The sequence below is a fragment of the Erpetoichthys calabaricus genome, chromosome 12 (genome assembly GCF_900747795.2).
Source record: "Erpetoichthys calabaricus chromosome 12, fErpCal1.3, whole genome shotgun sequence".
NCBI classification, from domain to species: Eukaryota; Metazoa; Chordata; class Cladistia; order Polypteriformes; family Polypteridae; genus Erpetoichthys; species Erpetoichthys calabaricus.
In genome coordinates, this window is record NC_041405.2 from 18,246,967 (window position 1) to 18,272,437 (window position 25,471).

The 25,471-nt window shown below is 38.8% G+C and overlaps 2 long non-coding RNA genes across 2 annotated transcripts in view; both read right to left on the reverse strand.

Moving 5' to 3' along the window:
* Positions 1-231: 231 nt before the first annotated feature.
* LOC114663012 (uncharacterized) lies at positions 232-9,952 on the reverse strand. The gene is made up of 5 exons (XR_007936362.1): positions 9,823-9,952; positions 6,266-6,323; positions 4,199-4,240; positions 3,377-3,409; positions 232-532 (listed from the first exon to the last, which is right to left on the reverse strand). It is a non-coding gene; the product is annotated as an uncharacterized LOC114663012 (long non-coding RNA).
* A 5,145-nt stretch (positions 9,953-15,097) lies between these two features.
* LOC114642758 (uncharacterized) overlaps positions 15,098-25,471 on the reverse strand; it is a 41,559-nt gene continuing 31,185 nt past the window's right edge. The window contains exons 2-3 of the long non-coding RNA XR_007936359.1: positions 17,384-17,494; positions 15,098-16,532 (exon numbers count right to left, since the gene is read on the reverse strand). This is a non-coding gene — a long non-coding RNA (uncharacterized LOC114642758). The remainder of the gene's footprint in view (positions 16,533-17,383; positions 17,495-25,471) is intronic.

Genomic DNA, 25,471 nt, shown 5'->3' on the forward strand with positions numbered 1-25,471 from the left:
AATTGAGTTACCAATTGTAAAAGCATTTTTAACAAAAAATCAGTTGTTTCGTACCTCTTCCTAAGTTTTCACACAGTATAAAACACCTGGTGGGTTCACGTCAGAACAACTACTTTCCATTTCTGACAGCAGCTTAAATACTTTTTTTTTTAGGATAGATTACCTTCATGCTTTGTACAGAGATTTTTAATTTCTGCTTGAAGTTAGTTAATGTGTCACTTTAACAGCCCACTTTTCTGTTTTTCACACCATGGGCTACAGTCACAAGTGGACTGATTTTGAGTTGGTGTTGTTGTTAGTGCCTTTGCAAAAATGTTTGTATCGCCTTTAGTTTTCTACTTTAATTTCCTGTATTTCATTTTGGGATGGGGTGCTTTATTTTTTCTTAAAGGGCAGTTTTTCTGCTATGAAGCCTGAACATAATTTCTAATTGATGTAATACAACTACCTGTTGGGGAATTTTTCTCATAAAACACAAAGGTGTGAGTTTATTGCTTAACTGCTACGTTACTCACAGAAGTCACAATTGATCCTACAAAAAATTGAGGTAAAATGTATCAGAAAATGATCAGTGGTTTAAGAGCTTTGAGATAATCTGTGGAACTCGTACACATATTAAGGTCCTACATCTCATAATTAAAACTCCTGCACACCATTATCAACATTTTAGACCACCAAAGATAAATGTGACATGTTTAACTGGTTATTTTGGAAAACATACAAATCACTTCAGAGGCCGTTTCTTTCACTTATTATTTCATTACATTAACTAGCAACATTACCTGTCAAAGATTATTAAATATGATTTAATATTCTCACCCTACTCTGTACCTTCAGTGCCTTTCTTTGGTAACCTTGTGGATGTGAACCTCCGTTGAGTGACGCTCTTTCTCACAATTGTGTCTCTGTAAAGCCTGCTTCTCAGACTTTGTCGTTATTTTTGAAAGGCCTTTCTTACCTCCTATCCACTTCCCGTCTTTGAAGGCGATGCTCTCAGCGCGCCTCCTACACATTTACTCCTCCACTTGTGTTTCACACTCACACTTCTTTCATTGTGTCATCAAAGCCAAACTGACTAATCAGAATCCTCTGAGGGACCGGACACATAAACCTTATTATATAGTAGATTAGATATTATTATTGCAACATTAATTGTGCATGTAATTTCCTTTGGGATGTAGGTATTTATTTCTTAATTTTGGGTTATTATACTCTGAGATTTGTAGTTTTCTTTAAAGAAAACTAGGTGGCTCTGCCCCCTGCTTGCTTCACTTGCCAACCCCCAGGTGGGCGCTATGTGCTAGCCACTTCGCATATGGGGAAGCAGATGAACAATTTAAAAGATTGTTACTTTCATGGGAATCATTACATATGCATAATAGACCTAACTATTTTACATTACTGTACAGTGAGTAATTAACCATATCAAAAAACAGTAAAACATAATAAATTGAAAGAAAATGATGTTTCATGTTGAGTTAGAGGTATTTGTTGCGTTATACGTTTTCATTCTGTTTGGCTTTGAAATTAACACTAAAATAATTTTTAAACCTGCGGTGGGTTGGCCCCCTGCCCAGGATTGGTTCCTGCCTTGCGCCCTGTGTTGGCTGGGATTGGCTTCAGCAGACCCCCGTGACCCTGTGTTTGGATACAGCCAGTTGGAAAATGAATGGATGGATGGATCATTTTTAAACTTGCACTTTTACTGTAAAACTTCAGTAAAAGCAATATTTGACATTAACTTTTTGTCAATATCGATTTGAATCGTGATTAACTGCCTATGAGTGAATATCGTTTCTTTCTCTCTAATAAATAAACCGACTTTTTGGAATGTTTCTCCCAGTGATTTGTTAATTGTCATAGCAAAAACTATTCTAACAGGAAACTGTAAATGTTTTAATATGAATGGCATATCAAGATCTCCTTTGGTGTCTTATGTTATCCCCTGAAGATGTACTACATTACCTTTCTTGTCGCCTGTTTAAATTTTACATGTCAGAATTGTTCGACCAATTTTGAATACAACTAATCTTGTCCTATTGCATAGCCCATCACTCAGACATCCATCCATCCATTATCCAACCTGCTATATCCTAACTACAGGGTCACGGGGTTCTTTACGCAATAACATTACGATACGTCCTTCTTTCAATAGTAATTCGGCCGGTGGAAGACCAGATGGTGTTAACAGTTGTAGATATTCTACGGGATATTATAAGTTGATGTTTTCATCTTCTGCACAGTCACCACCAACTGTTTCAGCAGAGTCTATTGATAAGCATTTAGCCAATTTCCCGTGTAACCAATGGACAATTTTCACGTCAATCATCTGACTTCATCATTTCTCTGTGCTAAGTTTGCCTGTGTACTCATTTTTTCTGTTGATAGCCCTTCGGGATGAAATGCTTCAATAAGATTTGGACATAATAAGTCTTCTTTTATTGGGAACTTAAAGTGAGGAAAACATAAAAATTTATAAGAGCGCAGGAACTGTGTCTAACAAAAGCATTCACACGAATGAGAGGTGAGAAGACCGTGGGAGAGGCCCGTTAACTGTAAATGGTTGAGAGGAATCTGGAACTTTAAAAAATCTCTTGGCAATAGTCTCATCTCGTCTCAAGATTTTCTCTTATAATAGAGAGAAATAGGCCACCGTTACATCACACCTATTCCAACTTTCAGTACATGCAGATCTTTTAAAACTGCACCTCGGGCAGCTTAATTGACTAACTCAGCACCACACACTTATTCACACCCTCATGTACATTGGTGTTCTATTGGTGGAGTTGTGTCAAGTCAACATACTGAAAAGTTTGTTTATTTAATGTATAAAATCCCAGCTCCGTCTGGTGGTCTGTACCTAATGCTTCAGATCTACTAGTAACCGCCAGAGGTTGTGTAAAAGGTCAGAAGGCATAGACTTTAACAGGTGGCACTTGAATGCTTCAAGATGTTACCCAAATTCTATAGTGGCAAATAATGGCATGTGATACCACAGGCAGCACATATTGGTACTACAGATGACAGAAGCCACAATTCACTGGAAGAGCAGATCTAATGGCCAGTTAGGACAGGGAGGACGACAGTCAAGGTGAACATGGACAGCTCTTTGGGTGAAGTAGGATTCTGCCCACATTTAACTCCACTGGAATGTCCACATTTACTTCACATGCTACCATTGTTTTTTTTGCTTTCAGCTCATGAAGACAGTAGGATTGGGGATGAAGGACTAGAGGATAAATTCATTCTATCATTCCCTTAGTCAGAAGGGAGATGATCAGCCAACTCTCAAAGGGCCGACTAAAACCTAACATAAGTTAAAATTTTACTTGTGCAAGTAGTGGCTATGAACCCCACTCAACTCTTAACCGCTTACCTGCTGTATCAGATAAAAAGCTGAAAATTGAACCTGCGGGGGGAAAAAAATATTCTAATTACTGATTTTATTGGATTAGTGAAAATCTTCAACCCTCACACTAATGCTAGTATTCTTCTTTTGATTATAACAGTCAAAAAACTGTGCATTGGGCAAACTGGTGACTTACCAGTTGCAGGCTACATTCTAATTTGTTTCCTAGAGTTGCTAGGACCTTTCTGTCAGACCTCAGGAAGGCTGCGTAACTTGCCCACATTCACAGATTGAGCCAGATGAGAGGACTGATCTGAGGCCTTGTGGTTTAAAGTCCAATGATATAGTCAGCATAACTTTTTATTGTATTCTCTTTAATGGTTTGGTAGGATTTATTGTTATGATTATATGTTTTAGTTTAATTTTTTCATAACATATATAGTCAGTCAGTCAGTCTCCAACTGAGACCTGGGAAATGAACCCAGGTCTCCTTACTGTGAGTCAGCAGCGCTAACACTGGGCCATCGTGCCGCCCCATAGCATATATATGTTAAATATATTTATTGATTTTTTTCCAAAATTGATTTGATTCTTTGTTTATGTACAGCACTTTGCTCAGCATTTGTTGTGTTACATGTGCTTTATAAATAAAATGTTGTTTGATTTTGATTGATTAATAATCAATTTAATAATAAACTTTTCTAAACCTTATCACGAATCATATTATTTTCATTACATATTAACAAAGTTGGACATGAATATATGTTTTAGCAATCACAGTATTCAATACTTTTTAAATTATAAAGGCACTAAACTAAACATATTATGATATATTTTTTTAATGCTTACTTTGCTGATGGGTATTCTCCTCCTGTTCAATTTCTGAGTTTTCTGTAGTAATGAACAAAGGGAAAGTAGTGAGTGAAGCTGTGATTTCATTATCTCTAAGAGATAACACCCATGAAACACAGAGATGCACTCTTTAAAAATGAAGGTGTCAGAGCAGATCTTCACATTGAGGAACCATTTTTGGTTACCAAAAGACTCATCCGCATGAAAGTTCCAGAAAAAAAAAAAAACTTTATTTATGTAGTTCTGCAACAGACTTCACAAATCATGAACAGATGATAACAGATATGTGAAATATCAATGGCTCATGATTTTAAAAGAACTCTCATCACTAGGTAGCCGGCCAAACATTAAAGATTTCAGCTTTTTTTTTCTAAATATTAGAATGTTTTTCAAAGCACAAATATCCAACTTCAGATACAAAGAAATCTTCCCAGTATAAAATTATTCTTTCTCAAGCAATGGGTCTATGAAGAAACACACAACCCAGTAAAGAACCATAATGTGACATTAAAGGACCAGCATTTTTGAGAATGCGGGGTGAAACCAAATCTCTCATAACCTTGTAATGGAGTAAATGAAGTCCTGCTGGATGAATGTTGTTTGATACTCAACACAAATGTGTCTGACATTTAATAAAATGTGTAGATATCCTGAACATGACAATCACAGGGTTGTTTAGGATTATGCCCAGCCCAGGTTTAGCATGATTAAAAAATAAACTGAAAAAATGATCACATTCAAAGTCATGATAAACTGAAGTGTGACATGAGTAAATAAACTAACATTTTTCAAACAACAATAAATTCTAATGATCTTCTCTAATCCCTACTCCTTATATGACAAATCTTAGTATTTTCCATTAGATATTTACAAGGTTAGATATGAATATGTGTTTTAGCAATCACTTGAAGATTTCTTTTAATTATAAAGACACTTCACTAAACATATTAAAATACAACATTTTCTTTTTTATATTTACTTTCCAGATGGGTATACTTTTCCTGTTCAATTTCATATTTTTTTTTAGTAATGAAGAAACAAAGGAAGATCAAAGACTTCTGTTGCTGAATAGTAGTTATACTCACTAATTATGGGAATGGCGACATACTACATGCTGATTATTACTGTATATAAAAAAGTAAGAATTTCACTGGGCCTACAAACTTATAATCCTATCCATTGCAAATTCTACTTTCATATGTCCGCAGATAGCGAAGGTCAGAAAACATTTCAGTTATGTGGAACAAACTGGTAGCTTGTGATATAGCAGATCCACAGCTCTGTAGAAAAGCCCAGTTTTTAAATAAATAATTGCCGTAGTTGTGGCTTACAGAGGGCCTGTGGTAGTGTGGTCGGAGTGGTTCTCGGACACTATGTGATGCAGGCATTTCCTCGCTTAAGTGCACATGTGGGGAATCGTCCGTATTCATAATTGATGCCGGGAACTGCTAATCGCTGCACCTGTGCCACATCCCTATTATATATAATAGGAGCGTGAATGCAGAGGGGGAAAAAAAAGAAGAAGAAAAGAAAAGGAGAAAGTGAACAGAGGTTAAGTGAGAAGAAGGCAGCAGGAAGTTGAAAGCCGGTGCGTGAGTGAGAGAGAGAGGGCAGCTGGGAGGAGAGCCCCTCGGGAGTGTTAGGCCAACACTCGGGACAGCTAGAAGTGGTCGTTCCTGCTGATCGCTTTAGAGGAGCAGGAGTGACCAGAAGGTGGGTGGCTCGCCGCAAAAGGTAGCGGGAGTCAGGAGGCTTGGGAGGTGGCAGCACCAGCGTAAGCATCCTGGTCGCTGGGGAACCCAAGTCACAGTCTGAAGAGTCCTATGGAGCCAGGGACTGCAGGGCTACAGACTAGAAGGAGAAGGTCAGCTGCAGGTAGGGTGACTCCACTGGTGCACAGTCTGGATGGGAAAAGCAGGGGAGCCGGCAGGTAGAAAGAAAAAACCGGGTTTTGTTTTAAAGGACTGCTTCCAGCCATTGTTTTTAACAAGCCATTTATTTATTTATTCGATTTTAACTACACCTAAACAATATTACCTTCTAATATCTGACTAAAATACTCACCCACAATCTCCCAGTCGCAGTCGGATGTGGAAGCTGTGTCTGTGTTGGTGTCTTCTCCCTGGAGATTCAGCAACAGCAGAAAATGTGATTTCAGAAGAAAAAGGAAAATAAAAGAAAAATAAGGTTTGGCATATGGCATTAACCTTATGCTACTGTCAACTGAGAACTTCCCAAAATGCAATATCAGTACGTCAGGTGAAGGATTCCTTAAGAATCTGCCATTCTTTTGCTCATTGTTTTCCTCCTTCACTGCAGATCTTCATTACTGCGTATTAGCTCAAGCACAGATTGTTGTGATTCCATCTGATGAATCAATTTAATATTAAATGATTACAAGTCTGCCCATAACAGGAAGACACACATAGTGGCTTCAGGCAGAACTAAAATAAACAGCAGTAGGCTCTGTTTGCACTGAAAAGGTTTCATTTAAGTATATAATCCACCTTTTGGTTATTAACTTTTAGGTGTTAACACATAAATATTGTGGCGGATGGCCAGGGTCCTTGCCCGGGGGAGATGCTTCTATGATGGAAGGACTGGGGGAGAGAGCATATTCAGGGCATTACCTTCCCCGGAACGCTAGAGGGGAGCCTCCCAGGCTTGAAGCAGGGCCATGAGATTGGAGCATGGAAGCTCAACCCTGCTGGGGCCCGTGGCTACTGCCAGGGGGCACCTGGATGATTGCTGAGCTCTTGCTTGCAGCACTTCCGCCACACCCGGAAGTGCTCTAGGTGCTCCACAACCTTCTTCTGATGACACTTCCTGTGTGCCCTATAAAAGGGGGCTGCCTCGCTCCATTTGAAGAGCAAGAGTCGGAAGGAGGTGCTGCCGGAAGAATCTCGTTGGAGACCGGGAGTCCTTATGGGTGCCCTATAAAAGTAGCCAGTCACCACCACTCAACGGCCTCAATGGGGAGGAAGTGGATGAAGCAGAAGGACTGGCTGCACAAAGAGAAGCAACTGTGTTCTGCTCTGTGCTTTGCTTTGTGTGTTGTGGAGTCTACAACTGTAAATAGACCGTCAATGTCAATTTATTTATATAGCACATTTAAAACAACAGAGGAATGCTGTGGCCAAAGTGCTTTACAATAATAAAATAAAAGAAAAAACAAACAAATAACATAAATAGAAATAAAATTTATGAACATAATCAGGGTTACATATATATATATATATATATATATATATATATATATATATATATATATATATGTATATCTAACACACACACACATATATATATATATATATATATATATATATATATATATATATATATATATATATATATATATATATATATATATATATTGATATTGACTGGGTAACGTGTTAGGAATGAAAGGATGCCACACTGTTTTAAGGAAATGAAAATGATGAACCTACAGAGGGCTGAATTCAAAGACACCCCGGAAATCAAAGTGAAAAAATGATGCAGCAGGCAGGTTAGTCCATTTTGCCGAAATTTAATTGCAGCAACTCCAAATTGTACTGAGTAGTTTTGTATGGCCCCCATATGCTTGTATGCATGACTGACAACATCCTAATGAGACGACAGATGGTGTCCCAGGGGATCTCCTCCCAGATCTGGACCACAGCATCACTGAGCTCCTGGATAGTCTGAGGTGCAACCTGGCCGCGTCAGATGTACCGAAACATAATGTCCCACCCAGAGGTGTTCTATTGAATTGCAGTCAGGTGAGTGTGTGTGGGGGCCAGTCAATGGTATCAATTCCTTCATCTTCCAGGAACTGCCGGCATATTCTCGTCACATGAGGCCGGGCATTGTTGTGCACCAGGAGTAACCCCAGAGCCACTGCACCAACATAGGGTCTGACAGTGGGTCCAAGGATTTCATCCCGATATCTAATGCAAGTCAAGCTGCCGTTGTCTAGCCTGTAGAGGTCTGTGAGTCCCTCCATGGATATGCCGCCCCAGACTATCAGTGACCCACAACCAAACCTGTCATGTTGAATGATGTTACAGGCAGCATAACATTCTCCATGTCTTCTCCAGGCCCTTTCACGTCTGTCACATGTGCTCAGGGTGAACCTGCTCTCATCTGTGAAAAGCACAGGGCGCAAGTGGTGGACCTGCCAGTTCTGGTATTCTATGGCAAATGCCTGCTGGAGTTCATTTTGTAGGCTCTGCCAGTGCTCATTCTGTTCCTCCTTGCCCAAAAGAGCAGATACCAGTGAGTCCTGCTGATGATTTAAGGACCTTCTAGAGCCCTGTCCAGCTCTCCTAATTGCTAATAACACCTTTTATTGGCTAACTAAAAACATTACAAAATACAAGTGCTCAAGGCAACTCGGGCCCCTTCTTTAGGCAAGGTGTCATTTTGCTTGACTTCTCATTACATCCATAATGGCTAACATGGTACAACACTCTAACACTCCTGCTTATTGTCTCCTGACTCCTTCCACTGCACCTTCCTTTCCCCACTAACTTCTCCTGTCACTTGTGCTCATCCCTTACAGAACAGAAGCCCCACACACAGTTCCATCACTTACAGCATTTGGTTTTGCATCACCTGCTGCCTGCATGTCACAATATATCAACAAAACATAACAGAAGTTAAAAAGAAAGTTACAGTATAGAAGAACATTAACATGAATACATTAACATGAATACAGAATAACATTACCGTCAGTGGTTTCCATTTCGACACGTTTTTCACTTTTGTTGTCATCGTACTTTATATCATTCCCTGCTGCTCTCCCTACCCCATAAACTGAAGTAATACTTGAAGCACTTTCACCGTTTCGTAAATGCTTATTATAGCTTTCAGTTTTTGTGACAATTCCAGCACCACATACTTAACATGTATCGTCCAGTACAATGTATAGTAGATTAATTATAAGAAAAGAAAGACTATTACTGTAAAACTGACACTGTGATTTCAAAATGTGGCATGACATGCAGAGGAAGAACACTCTTTGGCCCTGATGGTTTAAAGAGACTGATGGTGAATCGAGTGACAGATAATCAGGGTTTTACTGTAATAATAATTAGGCCTTTGTTTATTGAAACAGTTCAAAAAGTTATAGTTAAGTTTGCCATGTGACCTTCTTTATTTATTGTTATATTTATTGTTCAAAATATGGCTGTTATAAAAAGTACTAATATAGTGGATTGAGAGAGGGGCGACACTGTGGAGCTTACAGCCTCCATCCGAACTGCTGATCCTCTCAGTGTGTTTAAGAAGCGACTCGTTTATTTTGTAGCTAAGACGAGAGTAGCCAGTTTCTTTTGTCTAACTTAGAGCTTTTTCCACGGTCGGTTTAGTAACCTTGTCCTGCTGTACCTCATGTGCCTAAACAGTCGATTATGTTGGCCTCTTTTGTAAATCGCTTTTGATAAAAGCGTCTGCTATACAAACAAAATGTAAATTTAAAAGCAAAAAAAAAAAAGAGAGACTTTGAAGACACCACCACCAGGAAGTGTCACCATGATGCATTTTATACACAAGTCTCAAGACTGCTACATTTCTAACCGCTGCTCAGTTTGTGCTTTTCATAAACTATACACTTGTTTCATCTTAGCTAATAATCTTACCTGTTGATGAGAATCCATTCTTGGCCAAAGTCTCTGTAAATGTCCTGGATTTTTTCAGTTCTTGGATCTGGTAATGATAGAGTACGTGTGTTTTAACTTTTCTATTTTGAAATTTTTTCTTTCAGTTTGTTCTTTTTTCTTTTTTATTGCCCATTGCTGCCATCTAATGGATAATAGTAACATCTTTTCTAGCTCTTTGCAGTACAGTACTATATAATAAAACGAGGCTGACGTCTCCTGTTTATTGCAGCTGCTTATTTACTTGACTACTTATAACGCTTCCAGCCAGATACTTATTTACATACTTTGTACAAACCAGTTACTTATTCAGCTTTAACAGAAAGATAGATAACACTGATAAATAACAGATGAATTTTTCCCAGCCCAACGTGGGTATCAGGGTAAAACTGACTGGAAAAATACGAGAAAACCTTCATATTCATCTTGATGTCTAGTTATGCAAAACGTCAAGCCTTTTGGGGTTCGCCCCTATTATTGGCCTTCTAGGTCTGACAAAACCTTAATTTTCAATTTTTAATTTTTACAAAACTGATTATAAAGACCACACCAACAGATGCCTTCAACAAAAATGATTAGAAGCACTTGACACTGTGCATAACACATCAACCGTCCCCAGTGGGATACAATAGGTCAAAGTTGCTCCTTTCCACAAAATGTGAAGGATGTTGAGTGTCGTCTTAGGTTGTTTTGAGGTTGCTGATCACTAATCGTATATATAAACGTCTACGCGTGGAAGTGTGCGTGTGTGTGTGTGTGTGTGTGTGTGTGTGTGTGTGTGTGTGTGTGCGTGTGTGTGTGTGTGTGTGTGTGTGTGTGTGTGTGTGTGTGTGTGTGTGTCTGTTCGGCCCGGAAGTGAGAGGTGGAGTTGAGGTAAGGGCTCCGCCTCCGAGCATACAGAAGCGAGGCGAGCAGGTCAGCAACACGAAACCTCCTAGGAGAGAGATGCCCAAAGTAGTTCCTTTCAATTACCTGACATTTCTACATTTCAGTTTTTTTTTTCTGACGATTTCAGTAGTTTCTAGGACAGCCGGGCTTTTTACAGCACAGCTAGTATGATTATATTTCTGATATTTGAATCTTTACTAGTGTTCCTAGCTGTCTAAGAGCCACTTCCAGATGGTTTAAAAGGACACATTTTAAACATAAGCATGTGAGGTATCGTTTTAGACTATTTCAAGGTCAGTGGTTATGAACATAATGTTAGTTTTGATCCTCTAGTAGGCCTCTAGCCCTCTATGGAGCTCTATTGGAGGGCAAGACAAGATAAACAATAAAGAATATTTAGACTTTAAATATTTACACTTAAACACAAATTTTAATATTTCAAACATCTGATGTAATTATTCTTTATTACATACTTCTACCTCATGAAGTAAATCATTACATTTCTTATAAACATTTTGAATTAGGACAGCTTATGTTAAATCATTTATTTACTGTATTTATTCATATATTTATTTCTGATTGTTCTTTTTTCTGCCAGTCGCTATCTTTTACATCTTGTAAAGCACTTTGACCTACCTGTTTTGTAGGAAAATGAATGTTGTTGCTGTGCTCATGTGGCCTTTCATCAGTTAGCTACTTCTTTGCTAGTTTGTTCTTTGCCTGTTTCTGAAAGTAACGATGGAATCCAGAACCTTCGCTTAAATTTTATGCCACTAGGAGTTCAAAAATATGTCAGTTGGAACGCTGAATAAATGCTAGGTAAAGCTGCAACTGTATTCCTGCAGATGGATACCATTTTAGTCACCTCCTGTCATGGACATCTATGACAATGTGCATTTATAAGACTCATGAAGCACATTTTATAAATACACTAGCAGTCCCCCACGGCTACACCCATGTAGTAGTGAAACAGGACAAACTTTAAAAATCAATAACAAAAATGTAAAAAAAAGTAATAATTTGTATTGAGAAAAATGTATATTGATAGCTTTCATATCTGAGGGCCCCTTGATATACAATATTTTTGGTTTTGCTATCAGGGGCGAGAATGTAGCTGTGATCTCTTTGCCAAAAGTGTTCTAAGTTGACAATGTATCTCTGGTCAAGTGGAAGGTAGGTATGCTCTGAACATCAAATTCTGCCACTGTATCTGATTGTGTTCAGCTCTGATGGAAGAATGTCCCCCACATGGGGAGAAAAGCACATGGCTGTGATATCTCTGCCAATAAGCAGGTATCGTCTAAAAAACACATAGCTGTGATCTCTCTCAAAAATGTCAAACATTAATCTTTAACAATCTCTAGATGATAATGTCTGCTGAAGAAACAAGTATCCCTACCTAAGTGGAGGCAAGGTGCGCTCCAACACGTGGCGAGAGGTAGAGCGACTCGAACGGAGGCTGGCTCCCTAACTCCTGAGGTCCCGTCTCTCCCTCTCCCCTCGGCCCAGTGCGTGTCTCTCGGATTCGCGCAAATAAATCGGTACCACAAGTGAACTATGATGTTCAGCGCGAAGAGAGAAGTCGCAAAATCAACCGGAATGTTCAAGCAAATTACAGAAAAAAAAACTCAATGTAAATCCTTTATGAAAAGCAGACAGACAGACAGACGTTGGATTTTATATATAGAGAGATTTTATTTCCAAATATAGGTATTTGCATTACAGTGTGAAAGATATACCATTCAAACATTTACTGCTCTATAAAAAAGGTTTAAAAATACAAGCAATTCAATTAACCACAGAAAATATGGAACTAATGAAGAAAAAACTTTAACACAGAGACATGGTTCCCTGCAGTCCGCTACAAGGTAATTAATTTCGTAATCATACAGTATTTAATTTATGGAAGTCATTAGGCATCTCCGCATTTTCAGATCTTCATACTGTCCATTGTGTTTTGTAATGGACAGGGTCCTCTCCCGGCTGGGATGCCATCGTAAAGGAAGGACCAGGTGAGCAAATGTGCACAAGGCACTGCCTCCCCAGAGCACTAGATGGCAGCACCCCCTAAGTTGTAGTGGTACCTCGGATTCCCACAGGGCTTCATGACAGTTGTTGTTTGGCACAGCCCTGTTGGGTTCTGTGGAGGCCACTAGGGGGAGCTGCACAGCCCTCCAGACCTCGGTGCAGCATAAAAGGAGCTGCCTCCCTTCCTCTGGGGAGCCATAGTCGAGAGGAAGAGAGATGAAGCTTGCCGGAGAATGAGTGGAGGTGGAAGACAGACAGACGGACAGACAGACAGAGAAGTCAAAGTGCTGTTTGTTTGTCTTTGCTTGCTGTACTGTGCTCTGGTGGTGTGTGGAGATCAATGGGAAAGAGATTTCCACACTTCAAGAAAAGCCTGTGGTGTGCTGAGCTTGTGCCTGGTGTCTGTCTGTGTCGGGTTTGGGGAGCTGGTGTGCCCCCTGGTGGAAACAGTTTGCAGCATTCGTCAACTCTATTTCAAAAATGGAATTCCCTCCACACGCCTATTCACAAGTTGAAAACGTTGTTAAAAGGAACCTGCTTAATGCCCCTAATCCGGCATCAGTGTCTGCACTCTTAAGATATTTTAGCTAATAAAATCAGTAGTATTTTCTTTAATTAAAGTCACAGTGCTCCAGGGCTTGTGCCCACCCAATGAAAAAAAAAAAAGTAGAGTTAGTGTTTTGCCTTATTCTGTCATTTTGTTACTTAAATGCCACCATAGGATGAAAGCCTAGTAACACTGCAGTGCTGCTCATCGCTAGACCGTCTTAAGCAATACTGGGTCTATTAATATTTCAGAGAAGGTGAAGACTCTTATCTTTCATAATGTACATTCTTCATCAGTCTGTGCAAACTGTGCTGTGGTACATCAGTCACATCTCGTCTGATGAAAATGATCTGAAAAACGTCAGGTACTGGAGCCTAACAATAAATAACGCCCTATAGCTCCATATATGCTACTTCATTTGTTTTAGGTATGTCTTAACTTAAGTGAATTTTTTCATTTTTCTGAAGACAGACATACCCTAATAAGATGACTTATCTATAATAAGCTTTCCCATTTACTGTACTTTCATCAGCTTTTATTCATCTAACGGGTTGCAGACTAGGAGTCTGAATCCATGAAAGTCCCAAAAGCACATCCCAAAAAATGCAAACACAGAATCATATAAAATAAAAGACTTATTTAACACAAAATGCTCTGTAATATGCAAGGCTCCAATGAACTCAAAAAGTCATAAAGTAGTTACCTGAAACAATAAGGCAATCCAAGCAAACAAAGTTCCATAGACTCCCCACGGCGAGTCAAAGGGCAAAGTGTAGCAAAATAATAGAAACACACTTAAAAAATTCCTTAACAGATTCAAAGTAAACCACAAGAAACTATGGGAGACCCTCCAGGTTTATAGAGCGGAGGGCAGTTCTTGCTAGTGATTGGCAGATACTCACTCCTCTGGGGGGACCACCGACAAAATATGTGAGATGTTTAAAAAGTTTCTGCTTTTTTATATTTTTATTGGAAACAGTGAAGGCGGGAGGAGTAGTAATCGGCCATTAAAAAGTTGGTACAACAATGCAGAAATTGTGAGGGTGACTATGTAGAAAGTGATATTTGTTTTTGAAAATCTTAATAAACAGAGTTTAAAAAAATGTAGAAACGTTTTGTACATCCCTTGTAGATGAAACATAACCAAGGCATAGTACACAAAACACCTCATACATGGAAGTAACAAAAACATAAAACAGTGAACCATATCTATTAATCTGCACTAGCTTTTCACTCATTAAGTCTACTAAATTAGTGACAAGAAACATGTATTCAAGTTTAAAGCATCAAGAATGACAAAGGCAAAGGTAATCAATTAAAATTAAATAAAAAACATTTGATAGGTGTCTCTGATGTGAAGGAGCTGCGCTGGTATCTGGGAGGTTTCTGGTTCAAATCCTGTTACTGCCAGAAGGGATCCTACTCCGTTGGGTGCCTTAATCTACTAATTCCCCCGGGGCACTATACAATTTCCCCTTGGGAATAATTAAAGCACATCAAATATAAAAAAAAAAAAAATAAAGAATTGAAATAAAGTTCGGCTTTCCTCACCTAATCCCCAAGGCTGTACTGATGTCCTTTCTATCATTTAATTCTCTTTTGACCGTTGCTGGGCTGGGACATACAATACTGAACAACTCATGGGAGGCCAACTGGACAGTGGAAACACACATCTGTTTTAAAAAACACAGTGAAAATAACCCTTCTAATTAATGAAAGGATATTGCGGAAAAACGTCGACATATCCAGTCTACACATATGCACAGCCTGAGGATTACTGCATCGGAGGGAGCCTCTTGCCATTCTGAGAAACAGTAAATGACTCAGGCATCATTGGAGCCTGGAGTGTGCAGACATACAGTGTCTCAGTTGTTGAATTCATGTAGTAGTGACGCTGAGAATCAACGATAGAACAGAAGTCAACAATAAAAATGTCATAATGCTCAAGCTAATTGTACACTGATAAATCTTTTTTGTAACAAACAATAACCAAGTTTTTGAACAGCAAAAACAAAACTTTTTGCAACTGGTACAAAGACAGTCAGTAACAAAGAGTATTCACCAAAACCTATTTATAGAAAATCAGCACACCATGAAAGTTAAGTCCTCGAGGGTCTGCTACATACCATAAAATGTTTAAAAAACATTCAGAATAACAACTGCTCTACTCAGCAACCTGTGCAAATTAAACACTCTGGCATGAAAAATATATACTGTAGAATAAAATAAAACAGTGAATGAAAAGACATCACATTAATGGGAGATCCCTCCAGAATGAACACAGACAAGACCTGAATAAAATCAGAGTACCTGAGATATCTGAGATACAAAGAAGTGCCATCATTCATTTACTTAATACACCTGGTCCTGTGAAACACGTCACCAGCTATCCCGTATTTTCATCTAAATCCGGTCGTATGTCAAGTCCAGGCTCAGCCTCTCATTGTATGTCCAATTTCTCAGTGCTTGTAGCCTCAGAGTTGATATCTGCAGCCAGACTTTATTGGAATTTTTTGCTCAATATGCAAAACATGTATCCTATCATTCTCTTGGTTGTTTTGTCACACATTTCTGAAAATATCTAAAATGTTCCAATAATTTGTACATGTTGTCACACACGTGCACATGGGAGACACTTTACAGGCTCAAAGTGTTATTTCTCAGCCAGACCAGGGGTTGGCGCTGACGTGTGATCCTTTCTCCTCTTGTCCCTCTGCAGACCAGCCGAAGACTGGGCCTCTCAGTGACATCACCACGGCTCCACCCACTGATGACCTCATTTCTGGCTTCCGTTACCCAGAACCCATCCACTTGTCACATCAGTTCCTGTTCTGGCCTCCCAGACTCCACCTCTTCCTCTAATCCATCATATTTTTACCCCAGATTCATCCTGTTGGTCAGTTCCTTTTCGAACTCTAGTTGTAAAGCCGTCTTTTCTTTATTTTTGCCTATTTTTCAGTGTACAGGGTGGCCATACCCAAATCTTTTTCTGTCTGCTGTCTGTTTTTTAGCACAATGTTCATAATCAGAGAAACATACCATACTTGTTTATGAAGTTTGGAATGGTGCTCTCTTACAATAAAGAATGCAAGAACTGCTTGTGGACTTGCAGCTTACTGTGAATGCATATAACATTTTAGCCAATTATAACTTTCTCTTAATAACCTAATGATCCTTTGTTGCAGATACTTGGCAATCCAGATGATTCTGTCCAATGTAGAGTAAGACACTATTATAAAATAAAAAAGACACAATGTGAATGTTTTTAGAAGTACATACTTTCATGAAAATATTAACTTTGAAAGAAACAATCAATAAAATCACAGTTTAGCTACAGGCAGTCAGCTATTACTGTATCTGAAAAGCAGGGTCACAGGATAAGGCAGATAACAGATGGCTTTGTGTTTCATATTAAAATGGTGGATGAACTACTGAGCTGAATATCGGGACAAAATGACTAAGATACTGAAATGGAATCTAGCAAGGAAATAAAAACTATAAAAAGAAACTAAAAGCAGCAAGTCAAAAATATAGCTTATCTTCACTATTGTGCAGATTTGACAAAACATTGTCTTGCTTGGCTCTTGATTTATTCAGATTATTAAAAGTCATAACTAAAACTCTGACATTTCACTGCGTACATACGTTCTTAAACATAAACAAAGAGCAAAGACATAGGGGAGCCATTTTTGGCTCCCACAAGAACCTCCTACATGAACGTTCCAGAAAGAACCTTTCATTTATTGAGATCCATAACAGGCTCCATACAGTAAAGAACCATAAATAGATGGCAATAGATTTGTGAAATATCAATAAGTCAGGATTTTAAAAGGACGCTCACTGCATGCAATAACACTGGCCAGCTCAAGGTTTTAAATTCTTTTCTACATATTAGGAAGTTTTTCTAAGCACAAAAGAATCAACTTCATATCCAATGAACTCTTCGAAGAATCAAATGCTGCTTGATGAAGCAATAGCTCTACAAGGAACCACACAACGCAGTAAAGAACCATAAAATGCGATTCAAGAACCAACATTTTTAAGAGTGTACTGTGAAGTATAAACTAGCCTCCATCTTACAATTTGGATATTCGATATCTTTGCTGTTTCTTCTCTGGTGATGCCTTGTACATTTCATGATAAACTCATTTTCACCCATCAGTGCTCTTCTATGTGTCCACACGTCATTCCCTGTAGGATGAAAGCACACAGAATTATCAGGTTTCAGCAAGTCAAGCAAAATGACACCTTTTATTGGCTAACTAAAAAGATTACAATATGCAAGTGTTTCGAGGCAACTCAGGCCCCTTCATCAGGGAAGATGTAATCAAGAAGTAATCAGCTTGCCTGAAGAAGGGGCCTGAGTTGCCTCGAAACACTTGCATATTGTAATCTTTTTAGTTAGCCAATAAAAGGTATCATTTTGCTTGACTTCTCATTACATCCATAATGGCTAACACAGTACAACACCCATTAGTACTACAGGCTTCAGAAAGAAATCTAAACTTCATTAATTAAAAAAAACAAAACAATTGTGAGCATTCTCCTGACCATTTTACCAGGGTTACTGGTCCCATTCAGAGTGACTGGGTTTACTGTTTTTAGTATTTTGATTGCCTTCAGTTGCAATAATACACTATCATATGCATTCCGCTTTAGGAAATTATTATTAACTAGTCATTTAGCCCGTTACAATAACGGGCGCTAGAACAGTAGTGCATAAACATTAGTAGGAACAGTCTATATAAAATGGCAAGGGACTTTGACCTCATTCTTTTTGTTGGTCTTATTTTTCTTTCTTTCAGCCTTTCTTTTGTTGATGTTTACTTGCTGAGCTGACCGTTCTTTGTGGGCTGCCACCATGTATTGTGTGTCTTTAATTTTCTGTGACAGTAATACTGTCTTGTACGGCTCTATTTAATAAGGGCGCGCACAAAAAGGCGAGCTTCAAAAGGGCAACCTCAATTGAGAGCGGCGAATAAAGGCGTTCGTAGATAATTTAGTTCAAATGGCTCTGGAATATGTGAAGAGCAACAAAGGTGCAGATTTTCATTTACGCGCGCCTTTATTTGCTGCGCCCAACTGAGGTTGACCTTTTGAGGCTCGCCTTTTTGTGCGCGCCCTTATTGAAGGATGCCTGTGTGCGCCCTTATTGAAGGATACCGTCTTGTACGTCCTCTGGCTTGTACGTGCATAATATACCTTTAATTTTCTCTGGTGGTAATACAGGCGTGCATGTCGGTAATATGGCTTTAATCTCCTCTGACAGTTATACTGGCTTGTATGTGGCTGTAATATGCGTCACTGTATTGTGTACCTTTAATTTCCTCTCGCAGTAATACTGGTTTGTATTTCCGTAAAACGCCTCTAACTTTCTCTGACAGTAATATCGCGCATCACACCGTGCCCCGCGCATGCGCACTTCACCAGAAGACACCCACACATGGACACCTGGACGCACATAGGGATTTTATTAAAGAGGATTACACATTTACTGTGTCTGAGAGAAAAACCTCCAAGCAAACGTCTAACATATCTATCTGCTGTATCCACTGGCCCAGACATATAATCCCCATGTCTACCTCTTTCAGCCATCAATAAGAAATTCCCCTCCCACTTCACTCTTAGGAATTAAGGTGCGCTTACTGAAAGCCAAGATCAGATACAGCCTCTCGTATCCTGCCAAAGTGAAAGTGGACATTCAAGGCAAGCATTACATCTTTACGTCTACGGAGGAAGCAGAAAAAGAGCTAAGAAAACTGAGTCGGACACTTTTTTGAAATACAGTCGTGAGTGGCATCTGATCCTGGCATGGCAAAGAAGATCATACTGGCTGTTTGATCCACTTGCAATGATACTGGTATACTGTTTTTTGTTTTTTGGGGGGACAGTTTAACATCATACCCTTGCTTTATTGTATTAGGGCTTACTATGCTTATCCAGGGCTACTGTTTAACATCATCCCCTGGGTTTACTCTCTCAAGACGATTCAAGATTATATTTTACGCTTATAGTATTTGGACTGTATTGTCAATAGATATCTCTATTTTAATACTTATACGCCGCTGCTGGGGGGGCTTTTTTTGTTTTAGACGTACTCTGTCTCTAGGTATGTCAGATGACTGGGACTTTGTGAAGTGGGGTCCAACCTCACATTAGGAGACAAATTTGGGACTAGACAGGGAGAGAAAGACAGCAAGCTTTTTCTAATCTATCTTCTCAATTCCGATAAGTGCTAACATAACAATAGGCCTCATGGCAATAACTCCTGGAAAAATTAGAAATTAAGGTCAAAGCTGTCTTATCTTAAAATGACAACAAAAGCTCATAAGGAATTAAGGTGCTAAAGATCTTCAGAGCAATGCCATATGGGAACCATTTTTAGGTCCTTGTAAAAGCAGATGTAGATCCGTTTTTCTGTCCACATCAAACTCGCCCTTCCGTGGACCAATTTGGTTGAGATGATGGCACGCTTGTTCTTCAAAGAAACTTGTCAAGATGGTTCAGTTTTCATTCAGACATCTCAACCTGATTGGGCTGTAGGAAGTTTGAACTTTCCAACTTTCCCTTTGAAAAAATAGTAAAAGTAAAATGTGTATTCTTAGTATATTGAAGTTAGTGTCTCGCCTCCCTAGTCAGTAAAGGAAATTGAAGAGAAAAACTGAAAAACATCGCCACCTGTTGAATGTTTGAGGCTATTGATCAAAAGGGGAGAAACCTGGAAGTGAGTAGCTTACAATAGACAGTGTTTGCTGCTATAACTTTTTGTTATTTTCTGCTAACCCTTTAGGAGTCAAACCTGTAAGTACTTATATAAGCTGAATAAGATGAATTTAAATGTATCTGTAACTATACAGTTTCCATATTTATTTATTTTGTTTGGTATTTAGAACACTGTACTAATCCCTGGGTCAGAGCACAGGGTCAGCCACTGCACATCACCCATGGAGAATTTTCAAATTAAGGGCCCTGCTCACGGGTCCCGTGGCGTAGGGTCTCTCCAGGTACTAACAGGATTTGAACCCGACAACCTTCCAGACATCAGCGCAGAGTCTTAGCCTCAGAGCCACCACTCTGTTTATGAGATAAAAGTAATATAGCTATAGCATTATTTGATTAGAGTGTTGCTTGTGTAGTCTAATATGATACTCTATCTAGTCTATATGTATTTTGTCACACATGTGCGATTGGGAAACAGCTAAAGGGCCTGAATAATAGTAATTCCACATTAGACTGGGGGGGCGAGGTGCACTGACTTTCTTTGTCAATCCCTTGCAGACCATCCACGGGAAATCCCTTTGATGATGTCACTTCTGGTGCCTTTGATGACGTCACTTGCAGTCTCACCACAAAAAGCCACCATCTTTGTTAACCAGCATCAGTTCTATTGTGGACTCTGACTTGTGAACATTTCACAAAAATTTACCCATTTGCAGCCAGGGCATTTTATATGGGTGGCTGCCCCATACCTTTTTTGGTTGTCTTTTTGTCGTTCTTGTGACAAAATTAAAAAGTAAGTTGTTTATTGTACACATCGTGCTTAACTTACATAACATACTTCCTCTTGGTTTCACTCAAAATACAGAAGTTTAAGGCAAATTCACTACATCTGCAGAAAGGAGCTCCATCTCAGGTGTCTGTTTTGGTTATCACACAGAGTTAAGCATGTTTTGGAGTTTCACCAGTTCTCCTGCCTCATTGTGGGTGAGGACCCAAATTCTCATTGGCTCTTTGATAAAGTACCACATGAAAGGTTAGTGAGTAAAACAAAAAATAAATGGGAATCGAAGGTGTGGTGTTTACATGGGTATAAAATTAACTCAGACACTGGAAGCAAAAGGTGATGGTGAGGAGAACTTTTTTCAGAATTAGGTGATGTTAAAAATGGTGTCCAGTAGGGGCCAGTGCTGGGACTGTGCTCTTTTTAACGTACGTAAATGATCTCGATCTGTGTGAGAAGCCGAGTCTTGCTGTTAATTAAACCCGTTATTTAATTCCAGGTCTTGTTGCTGCTCTCATTTTGCCACAGCAGACATTCCCAAAACTGTTGATTCAAAATGTTTTGGTGACCTGACAGTTCAACTTTACTGAGACCTTCACATTTCTTTATTTTCAGATATTGTGTGATGGTCTCAGGTGAGCTGGTCATGGGGTGGCTTGTTTTGTGTCTCATTATTGTTTGGCTGCTGATTATGGAAAAAGAGACAACTAAGGGGCCTGAGTCACGTTAATTAAAACTAAAGAAAAATAAGTTAATTAGCAGCAAAACTGGTCACTAATGAAGAAGATGGTTAGAATGAAAACCTGCAGCCACTGCGGCCCTCCAGGACCGGAGTTCGACACCCGTATTCTAAAACATCACTTAGTTTAATTCAGGTTCTATAGGACTACAGACTATTAAGAAATGTTTGTTGGTGCAAGGAAAGAAGCAGCAATACATGACATTTACCATCACATTTACTCAGGGTTATAAATCAGGGCACTGGTAGTCTGCCTACTGTACATCAAGCAAAGCCCAAACAAACCTTGGGTTCAAAGTTTAAAATCTCATTAATATGTGGCTTGGGTTACTTGTTGCTTTTGGTTTTTAAGAAGCTTTTAGGCAATTGAAAACAGACCGTTTTCCTCTGCACATGAATGTAATCCATCCAGGTTTTATCTGATGGGGGTGAAACAACCTACCTTGGTAGCATCTTACAACCAGACCTTGAAATAATACCATTTTTCATAACATATTAATTTAAAGAATATCCAGAATTCAGTTTAGAGTCACTAACTAAAACAATCTGCACATTTTATAGAGGTGGGATGAGACCAGAGTACCTGCTGAACTTCCACATGGGCACGGAGAAAAAAATGATCGAATATTACTGTGTCAAACTCTCAGGCAATAACATTAATCACTCAGCTAATATCTTGAGCATGAATGGTGAAATCAGGATTTTCTGGGTGATTTTCCAGTAGATGTTTGCCTAATGGGGCGGCACGGTGGCGCAGTAGGTAGCGCTGCTGCCTCACAGTTGGGAGATCTGGGGACCTGGGTTCGATTCCCGGGTCCTCCCTGCGTGGAGTTTGCATGTTCTCCCCGTGTCTGCGTGGGTTTCCTCCGGGCGCTCCGGTTTCCTCCCACAGTCCAAAGACATGCAGGTTAGGTGGATTGGCGATTCTAAATTGGCCCTAGTGTGTGCTTGGTGTGTGGGTGTGTTTGTGTGTGTCCTGCGGTGGGTTGGCACCCTGCCCGGGATTGGTTCCCTGCCTTGTGCCCTGTGTTGGCTGGGATTGGCTCCAGCAGACCCCCGTGACCCTGTGTTCGGATTCAGCGAGTTGGAGAATGGATGGATGGATGTTTGTCTAATGTTGTTTATGCTGACTGCTTCAGTTTTTTTTTTAATTCAATAATTCAGCAGCCAACTGAACACATTGTAAATCACAGATGTCGTGTTGGTTGATGAATTAGTTCTGCAGCCTTATTACTTTAGTGAGTGGGGTATGGTGCCAGGCACAGTAGCTATCCCTGTGCATTTTTTACTTTCATTTACTCACATGAACTCCATAATGACTCAGAATTAATGAGTCTGACTGCGTATATGAATGTCCTCTCTGATATACTGGCATCCCATCGAGGGTTGGTTCCTGCATAGGGCTACCAGCCGTCCTCATTTTCCCGGACATGTCCTGTTTTTTAAAGAGCCATGGGCTGTCCGGGAGGCATTTATAAAATATTGAAAATGTCTGGAATTTTGTCTTCTAAAATATGAAAATCTCCATATTTTTATCATTGGTAAAAATTGAAAGCCATACACTAATCAGCATTTCCGAAAGTAGTGTGCACACTTTTTTACCAGAATCTTCACTTCCATTCCAATAGTAAACAGCACAGATATTGACGAGAATGTCTGTCCAACTTGGATTTTTCACTTCATCTTTTGAATTCAGCTTTCTTTATCTTCTTGGCGAGTTTACAGTTCATTATAAATATTGTTCCTTTCCTTAATTTTTTGTAATCCTAATTCACCATAACTAAGTGAATTTTTCAAAATCAAAATGACAATTTCACGTTTTCTATGTGAGTTCTTATTTTCAATTCTTCTTTCAGCAGCTTAGTTAAACAGGAAATTTCATTCATCCAGGTACAGTCTACCATATTTAAGTGCATGTAAGTACTGCTTTGTAATATTTTAATGGAAAATATTGTTATTACCACCAGTTGTTCCATAATGGATTTATAATTGTAAATGAATGAGTCAACTATTAAAGTTTCAGTTAATTAAAAAAATCACATATGTATTCTGTCATATAAATTTATTATCATTTTAGTTATCAGTTGATCAAGAAATAAGTCTCTTCTTTGAGTAATTTAATAATATTTTCATAATTCTTTTATTTACATAAATTCATGAATACTTATTATGCCTAAAAGAAAGTGCAAATTCACAGACTATTTGATCAACAATATCCTTAATTTTGAAAGGGCAGAACAGACTCAATTGAGGGGCTAAAGCTCCCAAGATTCAATTTCAGTAGCAGGCTATGTAAAGATTTCTATTCATATTCATCCAAGAACCCAGATTTACTGAGAAAAATAGCTTCAGAATGTAGAAAAGAATGTAGATAAATGCAAATAAACTAAATTGAAAAGAGTAAAATTATTGTTATTTTACTAGAAGTGAATTTACATTTTTACAGGTTTATGACAGTCAAGCAATCCCAATAAGAATGGAAGGAATGAAATCTGTTAATTTAAGAAGCTTGACATATTCTAAATATTTAATAGCTTATTAGCTTGTCATTGACTATGACATAAAATAATCATAGTGATAAACTGCTACTAAAGGTGCATATCATTTTAAAAACCCTAAGACAGTATAAAGGAGTATTATGACATCATAAGGAAAGGCGTCCTCCAAAGTCCTCGTATTTTGACCCAAATGTCCTCATTTCCAGAGTAAGAGAGTTGGCAGCCCAGTCTCTGCCAGTCTCTGACTCCAACAATCATGTACTGGATAAACAAGCTCAGAAAATGGGGGGATAAAAGTGTCAGCTGACAAGGCAGTTTTTACATCCATCCACCTATGAAACCCCCTTAAAATGACCAGGCATGAATCTTGAAATATTTGTTAGCAAAAGGGTTTAGGAAATACCAGTTTTAAAATTCTTAAATATACTGAAATATTGGCCCATGACAAAATGTGAGAGATAACCTATAGAACCACTAATAATAAATGAAACAAAAAACACGTTTTCTTATTGGTGTATACAACAATAGCAGTTTTTCATACATTTTATTAATTTAAAAAAGAATATGAACATAAACAAATAAAACATAAGGAATCATAATTGTCCAGAACCTTTTTTTTCTTATCACAAAAAGAAGAGAAATATTTTTATATTTTAGGTAGATGTAGGATTAGATTAGGAATGAGTACCTTAGAAGGACAACAGAGTTTGGTGACCAAGTGACAGAGACTAAATTGAGATGGTCTGGCCACATGAAAAGGAGAGATGAGGAGGAGGAGGAAGAGAAGAGGTTGGGAGCATGAAATGATAGCGCATGGCCACACCCACCACGGGCTGGACCACCTGGATTGGGATCTGTGTGCCGTGGGTGTCACCTTAGCGCCACACTGGGACAGTGTAATGTATTTTTAAAGGGGTACATTAGAAAAAGAATGTTGAGGACGGAACCGCCATGCAGAGAGGAAAAGAGGAAGGCCAGAGAGGAGGTTTCTGGATGTGGTGATGGAGGACATGAAGGCAATCGGTGGGGTAGAAAATCATGTGAAAGACAGAGACAGATGGAGGTGGGTGACATGCTGTGAGTTCCACTAAATGGAAGAAGAAGAATGGAGGTGCAAAACATCTTTACAGGAAAACGTTTAATAATATTGAAATCAAAGGGTAAGACACGTAAATGTGTTCTGTTAAATAAACACTTTCCAGCATTTCTGTTTTTAATTAAATATTTACACTTTTTAGAGAAAGATAGGCCCAATTTTGGTATATTTTTCAAACTGATTTCTCTTTTAAATCTATAATAAATCTATTAAACTATCTTAAGCTAAATTAGGGTCATGGCGCATTGAGCATGCACAGGCAGCACAGAGTGCATGACAACCAATCCCCAACTATGCTGGATCAACTGTATAAAGAGTACAATTTATAAAGAAA